This window comes from Sciurus vulgaris (assembly GCF_902686455.1).
Source record: "Sciurus vulgaris genome assembly, chromosome: 12".
NCBI classification, from domain to species: Eukaryota; Metazoa; Chordata; class Mammalia; order Rodentia; family Sciuridae; genus Sciurus; species Sciurus vulgaris.
In genome coordinates, this window is record NC_136473.1 from 101,030,055 (window position 1) to 101,042,188 (window position 12,134).

Genomic DNA, 12,134 nt, shown 5'->3' on the forward strand with positions numbered 1-12,134 from the left:
TGTTGGAGAAAAATGTTCTAAGATGTCAGAAGAGCAAGAAACTACTATAGACAGAGATAATCAAAGAAGAGTCAAGGTGTTAGGAGTTAAGCTGCGTAGGATTCATTCAGCAATGAGTAAATTAAAAGGGAAGAAAAAAACACAACAGTAAAGGTATGAAGACAAGAATACACATGTTTACGAAAAAGATGAACTTTTTTGTTTTATGTTGGAATTGTTATCTAATATTGTTACATCAACTGCATTAGACACAGAGAAAAAGTGTAGACTACTGAGTGTAAATTAGATGTTCCAAAGCATCAAGAGCTTGTTAGGTAACATAAAGGCATTGAGTGAGTAGATGACTGCAAGTCTAGTGATAAATGGTAACTGACACCTTCAGGATAAGGAGTGGTATGGCCTCTGGTAAACTGGAAAGCACAAGTCTGTCTTATTGGGGCCATGTGATGATGAGAGGCCCAGTTTGTCAGATCTTCCAATTCTTAGGAGACACCATCAGTCTAGATATTTTTAAAACACCATGTGGGCCAATCAATATGTTTCTGCAGGATCAATTCACTTTGTGAGTGTTGTCTTATAGCATATTGTTATGGACTAGATCTTGAATGCCCCTTGCCCCCCCCCCCCCCCCCAAAAAAAATTCATGAATTGAAAGCTTGGTCCCTAGCTGATGGCTCTCTCTCTCTCTGCTTCCTGGCCATCATGAGGTATCAACTCTGCTCTACCAACCCACAAACCCACAAACAATGGAGCTAAGTGACCATGGACTGAAACCTCAGAAACTGTAAGCTGAAATAAAGCTTTCCTCCTTTAAATTGATTTTCTCAGGTATTATGTCATAGCCATGGAAACCTGACTAACACAAATATCAATCTACTAAATCCCAAAAGTACAAAATACATGTAGCTTCAGGATTGCCAAGAACAAAAGGGCATATTTCTTCCCCAAGTGAGATTCAAATAGACTCTCCAGATGGTAATCTAATATAGAACTACCTTATTTCTGGATCTCTTGGGGTACTCTAAGCTTGACATATGTAGAAAACAGATTCCTTTCTCCCTGCCAGGTCCCCCAAATCTTAGTATAATCCCATAAGTCTTAAATAATTCACCTGACTGAGAAAAAGGGAAATGGTGTTTCCCTAATTAACATGCGATAAACACATACATATAAATTCATAGTACTACAGATATTTGAAAGAAAAAAAAGTTTAAAATAAAATTCTAAAAAGCATATCAAGTATATTTGTTAAAAAATTAACTGTGTAAAATTTTTATGTGTACATGTCCACTTCTCTAGACATAGAGAAGATATGCTTTAGATCTGAGCACATAATGCAGCATATTCTACTTTTTATCTTACAGAAAAAAAAGGGGGGAGATGGTCACTGTTAAGTTCTTTTTGAAACTTAGCAATTTGGATATAACAATGAAGTCAATTAGCTACTGAAGGTCACTGAGAATTACTTTTCAAAGCTTTAAACAGGCTCCAGCTTTTTAAAACAACTGACCTTGAGTTAAGGATGCTCCATGATAACAGATGTGGCACATATTATAACAGCATCTAACTATAGCTTATTTAAAATAAGAAGAATTATAGATTATTTTACTTAATTACTACTTTTTTCATTCTAATTTTGTTTCCTTTGTTAAGAAAACTCAAAAACATGGGCTTGTTCAAAATAATATATTTTGCTTTCCTATTAACAGGCAACTTTCATTAAAAAACATGACAAAGGGCTGGGGAGATAGCTCAGTTGGTAAAGTGCCTGGGTTTGATCCCCAGCACCGCCAAAAACAAAAAAGATAAAAATTAAATTGTTCAGCAAAAACTTAAAACACTTTTTGTTCTTGAAATAATTTTAGTATGTTATTTATATAGAGGCTGCATATTCAGCAACATTACTATATAAATACTAAGAACTTAGAAATAAAACACATAAAACAAAACATATTAAAGAGGGACCATTCTACCCATAATCAGTCTCCCATGATTCCTTCATTTCCTTATTTTAGAGACTTTTATCTAAAATACCAGCAGTCTGTTGTATAGTTTTCTAGTTCACATACAACTTAACAGCCGTAAATTAGTTAGAAGATGGTATCATAAGGTTAAAATAACACTGAAAAATAATAGCTAACTGTGAGAAAAGAGGGGGGAAAATCACAAATAAAAACAGGATAGTTGTGCAAAAGAAATTAAATGAACAATGTTCTTGTCCTCTCAGATTTCAAAAGACCTGGTTAACTACTGAAACTGGAAGTATACTATTGGTAAAGGAAATAAGAAAATAGAACAACAACAAAAAAGAGTCCAGAAATAGATCTGCACACATATGGAAATTTAGGTTAAGATAAAGGGGGCTCCAAGACAGTGAGAAAGGAATGGATTTTACATGGAGAAGTTCTTTTTAAACACTATACAAAATACAAAAACCATGAAAGGAATGACTCATACTTTCACAAAATGGAAAGTCTTCATTCCACAACGTACTATAAGCAAGATTAAAAAAGAGACAGGGCAGACAGGGAAAATATACATCAGCAACATTTAAGATACAGGATTCATATGCAAAATATATTTTAGGAAACTCTTACAAATCAGTATTAAAGAAACATTCAACTTCATAAGAAAAATGAGCAAATTACAGCAATTCATAGAAAAAGAAATAACAAAAGGCCAATAATGAAAGGATGCTCAACATCCAAATGTCACACAGACCCAACTTTTATAAAAGAAAACACAATTTTTCAACCTCAAACTATAAACACTTCAAAATAGCAGTATCATTTTGGCAATGATGAGGGTAAATGAACACTCTCACTCCCTGTCAAGAGATACGTGAATTTGTAAAGTTCTTTATGAAGGCAATTTGGCAGCAGCTATCAAAATTTTCAGTATGTTCAATCCCAGATGTAGGAAATATATTCTAAAGCAATCTCTGCACAAATGAATGCAAGAATATTCATAGGCCATTATTTTTCAAGTGATAAAACAAACTGATGTCCACAGTGAAAGGGAGATGGTTAAACAAACCATGATAATATTACAAACACAATAGTCATTACACTATAGTAGTCATTTTAAAAAGTGACATACATACATCCTGGCATTTATGAAAAAATATCCATAATACACTGTGGTGGAAAAAAAATTTAACAGAATATATATAGCATGATTCCATTTATGAAAAATATGGGTATAAATATTCATCTATACATTCATAGAAAGAAGATTGGAAAGAGGCATACCAAAATGCTAATTAAGTATGAAAGGGATTCTTAAACTTTGCTATCTACAATTACTGTATTGCTTGAATCCATTATAATGAAGAGGTATTCATGAATACAGATAAATTACTTGTATAAATAAAGAGTATTATTACATGCTAAAAGAAAAAAAGAAATATGTCACATCCAAACCTCTATATTATACATAGTAAAAATTAGCCAGCATAGCTATTTAAAATGTATCAGAATCTAGAGATATTCAGAATGATTGTACCTTCCACTCCAGTTATGGGAAGTTGGCAGAATGCTGACTTACAGAATATAAATTTCTAATATACAATGCTTACAGAACATAAACTTCTATTATACAATGCCTGAAAAATGTAGGAAAACATTAACTCTGAATTGGAGAATCAAAGAATTTCAGAGTTCAAAAACTAGCATAATTTCCTCATTTGGTAGGTGAAGAAACTGAGGTGCAGACAGCCTACTAAGAATGAGGTTCCCCTCCTCCAACAGTAACAATATTTCGTTTCATAGAAAATCCCTCTATTTTCTTATTATAAAATAAAGACTATCTACATATTAACTAAATGAAAGTGACCACTGAGTGTTACAATGGGTGTTATGGACTAAATATATGCCTCCTCCAAATTTATATGTTGAAGTCCTAACCCCCAACATGCCTATTTAAAGACAGGGCCTTTAAAGAGGTAATTAAGGTTAAATAAGACCTTAAGGTTAATGGGGCTTTAATCCAATAAGTCTGGTGTCCTTATAGGATGAGGAAGAGACACCTGAGTCCTCTCTCCCTCATCACATACAGAGGAAAGGCTGTGTAAGCACACAGGTCTGCAAGTCAGGAGGAGAGGCCTTACCAGAAACCAAACCCTGCCAAGCACCCTGATCACGGACTTTGAACCTCCAAACAGTGAAAAAATAAATTTCTTTTGTTTAAAAGATCCAGCCTGTGGTATATTTTTATGGCGGCCTGAGCAGACTAATACAATAAGCTAAACATGTCCTGAATTCAACCATGAGTCACTAAAGTCACAAAAGAGAATTAGTTCAAAGAGAATTAGTGAAAGTACAAATGTTAGCAAGATATAGCAACAACTATAAGAGTAGCATCAGCAGAAAAAGGGAAGATAAAAAGGTGGGGGGAAAAATCCAGAACTGGATGAAGAATGACTCAGAGAACACTACTGGAGAGATCCCTTTGCTGAGTTAAATAGACATTAACTCAATCAATTATACTAGAGGGGGAGGGGAGAGCAGGAGAGTGAGAGACAATGATTTCTTTGTCATTTCTGTTGTGGTCTTACTTCCACCTCACATTTGTGGGTGACTTTTTTTTTTCTCATTCATCCCCTCAAATGACTATATTAATAGAAAATTACTTAAAAGCACCAGTCAGGGCAAAATACTGCTACTGCATAGTAATCACCATGAAGTGCTTTTTACAGCAACTTTCAGGAATATTTCAACTTTTTATACCAAAATGTCACCTAACCTTTTCATGCAATCTGAGTTAGATAACAATGAAGTTTATAAAAAAACCAATTATTTAAAACCTCCATTAACATATTTGATATGTTACATTTAAATTTTTGTGACCATTCTCAATTTCCTTAATTTCCAGATCTATGAGATGTTGAGGGTAGAATTATGTCTATTTTATTTTCATAGATCCTATTCTCAATATAATGTTTTGTACACAGTAAGTGCTCCAAGATGGGCATGGTATTGCACATCTATAGGCCCAGTGACTAAAGAAGCTGAGGCAAAAGAATTCCAAGTTGGAAGTCAGCACAGGCAACAGTTGCAAGACCATTTCAAAATAAAATTAAAAAGGGCACAGAGGCAGAATGCTCCTGGGTCAATCCCCAGTATCACAAAAAGCAATCATCAAGCACAGTATGTGCTCCATATGCTATTTTTTAAGTTGCAAATTAGATGTTAATATTTTTTTATAAAATTATGATTTATTAAAGTAAAAAATCCAACAATTCAATAGTTATATAAAAAAACTGAGGATAGATCTCTATTCTACCACATACATAAATTCAGTCAAAATGTATCAAAGACCTAAATGAAACAACAAAAATTATGAAACTCTTAGAAGAAAACACAAGCACAAATCTTCCTGACCTTAGACAATGCAATGGTTTCTTAGATATGACACCAAAAGCACAATCAACAATAGAAAAAATCAATAAACTGGACTTCTCAAAAAAAAGAAAAAAACTTCCCTGTTTAAAAAGACATTATCAAAAGAAAAAAGAGTGATGGAATGGGAGGAAAATATTGGCAAACCACATAGCTGATAAAGCTCTAGTAGTTATATAAATAGTATATATATATATATGTATATATATATATATAAAGAATTCTTAAAACTCAACAATAAAAAGAAAATAGCCCAATTTTCAAAAACAGGCAAAAGATCTGAGTAGACATTTCTCCTAAGAAAATACACACATAGCCAATAAACACATGAAAATATTTCAACATCATCAGTCATTAGTGATATACAAATCAAAGCTGCAATGAGATGCTTATTTCATACCTAGTAGCACAGCTATGGTAAAGTCAGGCAAACAATAACAAATGTTGGTAAAGATATGAAGACACTGGAACCCTAACATATTGCTAATAAGACTGTAAAATGGTGCAGCAACTTTTCAAAAGTTTGGCAGTTCCCCCCAAAAGTTAAATATAGAGTTACCATATGATTCAGTAATTACACTTCCAGGTACATATACCCAAAAGAATTAAAACTGTAAGTGTACAGAAAAACTCTTATATGAATGTTCATGGCAGCATTATTTAAAATAGTCAAAAAGTGGAAACAACCTAAATGTCTATCAAAATGTGGCACTACTGAACTATTGAACTAATGAACTATTATTCAGCTACAAAGAGAAGGATATACTATTAAATGCCACAATGTGGACGAGCCTTGAAAATGAGGGAAAAGTCATACATTATAAAGACCACATATTATATGGCTTCACTAATATCAAATATCCAGAACAAGAAAGCCAAGAGACAGAGAGACAGAAAGGAGATTAGTGGTTGGCAAGGGCTGAGGGAGGGGGAAATGAAAAGTAATGAAACTATTTTGGAACTAGATAGTGGTGATGGTAGTACAACTTTGTGAATATATTAGAAAAATCAGTGAACTGCACAGGGTGAATTTCATGGCATGTGAATTGTTCATCAATCTCTTTTCTCTCTGTACATACACACACACATTTTGGGGGACAGGGTAGTTACCAGGGATTGAACTCAGGGGCACCCAACCACTGAGTCACATCCCCAGCCCTATTTTGTATTTTTATTTAGAGACAGGGTCTGACTGAGTTGCTTAGTGCCTTGCCATTGCTGAGGATGGCTTTGAACTCTTGATTCTTCTGCCTCAGCCTCCCCAGCTGCTGGGGTTACAGACATGCGCCACTACGCCCACCACATGTACATTTTTAGAGTAAAATTCAAACATCTTAATGTGGACTTTGTATATGAAAGTGCCTTTGTCTACCTCCCCAACCTCACTCTATCCCTGTTGTCAATCGTTCACATCATTAGTTTTTTCAATTGTTCCTCATGTACCCCAGTTTCTTTCCTAATTTGCTGTTTCCTCTGCTGGAAACGATTTTGTCTTTGCTTTTTCTTATCCTTTAGGTTAAGGTCTCAGATTAAATATCATCTACTAAAGAGAGGTCTTTCTTGATCATCTCTTACCCTGTCAGAAAGAGAGTATCCATGTGAACTAGATAAAAATTTATCCTTAAATAAATCTGGGGAATGTGAGATAAACAGTTAAACTGATTTATTTAAATTAGTAGTTCTCAGTGGTGGGCAAGTCTGCCTCCCAGGGACATCTAACAATGTCTGGAGACATTTTTGATTGTCAAAACTGGACATCTGGAAGGATGACATTAGTATAACCAAACAGAGGCCAGGGGATACTACAATGCCAGGGACAGCACTTCCTTCCTTGCCTCCTGCTCCTCCAAAGAATTATCCAGTCAAAATGTTAACAGTACCAAGGTTGAGAAACTCTGCTCTAAGGCAAAAGAAGCTTTCATAGGCTGGTTACACACTGTTACTCTATGAACAGGGGCATAATATACTGTATTTCCAAAAGTTATGTATAAGAAAACCATCCTCTTTGGGTATGAAGAGGGTAATGGCAGGACAAAAGATATGGAAGGGGATGGAGAGTATCTACAAAATCTTCAGGAACAGTAATCTATGGATAACCTGAGAGCCATTAACCTCAATATTGCCATGACTATCTCTCTGCATTTTAATTACATTCCATACACAGTAGTTTCTGACTTTTAAGTTTCTCCTACTTATGAGAACTGATAAATAAAAATTAAATATGTGACTGGGCTAAATCAAATACAGAAAGAGTATTTAGTATTACTGGTTTCATGTTTTAAGAAAAGAGGGTGCTTTTTTTTAAAAAAATTATGAGTGTGAATTTATAACTGGGAATAACTAACTTGAAATTCTATTTTTTTTCCAGATACTACTACATTGACAGATGGGGGGATAAATTATATAAAGCATATGGCAAAGGAGATTTCAAAGATAAAAATGCTACTCTGAAATAACTGGTGTAGTAAAAATAGGGATAAATTGGGAATCATTCACTTAACAAATATTGAGTCCTTCCTATGCACCAAAGCAATCAATGTAGCAGGTACAGAGATACAATGATAAGCAAAATACACATAAATTCTGCCCTCAGATTATCATCTACCTAGGGGAAAAGACTTTAATTAAAGGATAAATTACACACAGAATATGGCAATGAGATTTCAAAAATAAAAATGTTCCTCTGAAATCACTAATATAATAGAAATAGGGATAAATTGGAAATCATTCTTTTAACAAATACTGAGTCCTGCCTACACACCAAGCAATACGGCAAGCCAAATACACAAAAACTCTGCCCTCCAGAGTGCACAGCCTACTTAGGGGAAAAGACTAATAAAAAATGACACAAAAATACAAAATGAATGTTGAATAAAAAGTGAACATTAGGAAAAAAAGTAGTAGAGGTATTGGAGTCTCAGAAGTGTCACTAGAGATGAACTCTGAAGGATAAACAGGCATTTGCTAGAGCAGACATGGTTCAAGTAGCAGGAATGACATGTAACAAGTTGCTTCAGAAAGAAAGGAACACGATATGGTTGAAGAACTGAAGAGAAGTCCTGTGGAACCAGTACCAGGAGCAAAGAAGGAACAGTAATGGCTGTTGAGGCTAGAGAGGCCAGGGGCCTGATCAGTTAGGACCAGGAGAATAAAGGATTAGCCTTCTCCCTGAGAAACATGAAACATCTTTGAAGGACATTAAGCAAAAGGGATAATTATGATCAGATAAGCTTTCTAGATAAGGGGATGTCAGGAGACCAACCAGACTTAGTACAGCAGATAACAAGTGAGAGATCATGACACCCTGAACTAGGGTGAGGGCACTGGAGACATAAGTGGAGAAATTCAAGAGAGATTCTGAAGGCAAAATCAGTTAGTTCTAGTGACAGATTGGATAAGGTTTTGTTGTCAATTACCTGTATGACATAGCTTGAGTAAGTGACTCTCTGGCACTGCATTTTCTCTTTCAAAAAGGAGGGCATGCGAACAGGCAATCATAAGTCCTCTTCTAATGCCAAATTTCATATTTCATAATTAAAACTGCTACTTTCTACAAAATGATTCTGACTCCAGCCAGGATTATGTGATCTTTAACAAGATTTTCTGATTTGAGGCTATATTAAGTTTTACGGCATGAGATTTTAACCATATATCTTCATAAATATTCTTGAAGGAACACACACACACGCACAATCTTTTAATCCATATTAGTGACATGTTATTGAGCTTAAATGAATCTAGCTTAAATGACACTAGCTTTTATACAATCTAAAGTATAAATTACCCCAATATTTGCCTAATGTCTTGCTAGCCAAAGAATACCAACACCAGAAATATTGATAAATAATTCAAAGAAGGGCATAAAGCAATAGTAAAGACAGTGGTATACGTGAGTGATTTTTTAACTGTTTTTTTTTTGGTTCCTGTAACCTCTAAAATAATTATGCAGATCCAAGATGGCGGACTACAGGGAGGCTGCGTTCCTTGTCGCTCCATAACTCCGGTTTCAAGCAAAGGATATCTGTTTCTTGGTGAAGCAGTTTTTGCTGCTTATTGATCCCCTGCTGTTCACCCCATTTGTCTACTGTGATCACCTGCAGTCTGCCAGCATATCGATGCCTTTTTTGAGTGCAGATTGCTCACTGTCAGACGTCTATGATCTGCCATTTGCCTGCTTCTTGCCTGTCCATCACCTGCCTTATACCTATCCATCACCCACCCCACGAGGTTCACCTCCCGATCGTCCGACAACAGTCAGCTAACTGATTGCCAACCGCCAGTGGAGCGTCAGCTGCCTGCTGTTGCCTGGAACTTCACTGTGACAGTACCTAAAGGTTTGATTACATGTGGCTGCCACCATTTTGAGACAACAGCCAGGCCCCATAGGACCCCTGGCCGCACTGAATGAGCCCCATCTCTAGTATCCCTCAGCCCAACCGATCACTCCCTGCATCCGGGACCCTCACATCTACTGACTGCTCCCTGCCGCCAGGACCCACAGACCAACTGATTGCGCCCTATCACCGGGACCCCAGACCGACTGATTGCACCCGGCTTCCAGGATCCTGCAACCATACCAAACACACCAGACCTCTAGGACCCCTACCTGACCAACTGCACCCCACCTCCAGGACCTCCAGCCGACCACATCCACTCCCTGAGCTGCAACTCCCCATTTGCCAACACATTTGGAAGACAGAGCGGCCATCTTGGATAATCCTGGAAGCCATAGCTCCCATCTTTAGGTGGGGCAAATCCCATCCTGAGATGCCTGCTGGAGGCTTGAAGCTCATTGTCAGGTACCTCTCATGCATCAGGCTACTGAACACTGGGAGGTTTCATTACTATATGACTGTTATACTGTAGATTTTCTTTTTTCTCCTTATTGAAAAAATTTAAGTTTTTATTTCTTTACTTTTCTTGCTCTCTTTTCCTTTTGTTTACCTGTTCCCTCAGAGTCTCTTTCTCCCTTTTTGCATGCTAACATCCAATTTCTTTTGATCACACTCTCACCCTTTCTATTATCTAGAACTTCTGTATATTCTTTTCTTATCCCATTAACAGCTGCATCCTACATCCCTCTGCATCCTCTTTGTCCTCCATTAGAAACTGCACACCTTATTGCAAATGTTTGTTTTACTGAAGATAATATTTGAACTCATTCTGTTTATTATGACAATTTTGTTATGTCCTCATAGGGGCTATTTGGTCTAGGATTGCATAGTGTCTGAATTGGGCACTGCTAATATTGATCTCCCCTTAAAGAAAAGGTTTTGGAAACCTATAAGGCCACTATAAGCCTATAGGGGGAAATCTGCAATACCCCAGATCTGCACTACTAGAGGGGAAGATACATGAGCAACATGAAAAGACAAGGGAAGAAAATGATCCAAATAAATCTAGATTCTACATTAATAGAATCCAATGACAGTATGATAGAAGAAATGTCAGAAAAGGACTTCAGATTATACACGATTAAGATGATTCATGAAGCAAAGGATGAGATAAGAGAGCAAATGCAGGCAATGAATGATAATACCAATAAGCTGAAAGAGCACCTGCAGGAAGCAAAAGATCATTTCAACAAAGAGATAGAGGTTCTCAAAAAAAAAAAAAAAAAAAAAAAACAGAAATCCTTGAAATGAAGGAAACAAAAAACCAAATAAAAACTCAATGGAAAGCATCACCAAAAGACTAGACCACCTGGAATACAGAACCTCAGACAATGAAGACAAAATATTTAATCTTGAAAATAAAGTTGTCCGAACAGAGATGGTAAGAAATCTTGAACACAACCTCCAAGAACTATGGGACATCATGAAAAGACCAAATTTAAGAATTATTGGGATTGAGGAAGGCACAGAGATACAAACCAAAAGAATGAACAACCTATTCATTGAAATAATATCAGAAAATTTCCCAAACCTAAAGAATGAAATGGAAAATCAAACACAAGAGGCTTACAGAACACCAAATACACAAAATCACAACAGATCCACACCAAGGCACATTAGAATGAAAATGCCTCACATTCAAAATAAAGATAGGATTTTGAAGGCCACGAGAGAAAACCATCAGATTACATATAGGGGGAAACCAATACAGACAGCAGCCGACTTCTCAACCCAGACTCTAAAAGCTAGAAGGGCCTGGAACAACATATTTCAAGCTCTGAAAGAACATGGTTGCCAACCAAGAATCCTATACCCAGCAAAACTAACCTTCAGATTTGAAGATGAAATAAAATCCTTCCATGATAAACAAAAGTTAAAAGAATTTACAAATAGAAAGCCTGCACTACAGAATGTTCTCAACAAAATATTCCATGAGGAGGAAATGAAAAACAACAATGGAGGTCAGCAAAGGGAGGAACTACCTTAGAGAAAAACCACTCAAAGGAGAAACCAAATCAAGTTTAAAACCAAAAATAAGCCCAAATGACTGGGAATACAAATCATATCTCAATAATAACCCTGAACGTTAATGGCCTAAACTCATCAATCAAAACACACAGACTGGCAGAACAAGTTAAAAAGAAAGACCCAAAAATATGCTGCCTGCAAGAGACTCATCTCATAGAAAAAGACATCCACAGACTAAAAGTGAAAGGATAGGAAAAAACCTACCATGCACATGGACTCATAAAAAAGTGGGGGTTTCCATCCTTATATCAGATAAAGTGGATTTCAAGCCAAAGTTAGTCAGAAGGGATAAAGAAGGACACTTCATACTGCT

General features: G+C 36.1%; 1 protein-coding gene across 1 annotated transcript in view; it reads right to left on the reverse strand.

Moving 5' to 3' along the window:
- Positions 1–12,134, reverse strand: part of XPR1 (xenotropic and polytropic retrovirus receptor 1) — a 197,047-nt gene that overhangs the window by 88,452 nt on the left and 96,461 nt on the right. The gene's annotated exons all lie outside the window — the stretch shown is intronic.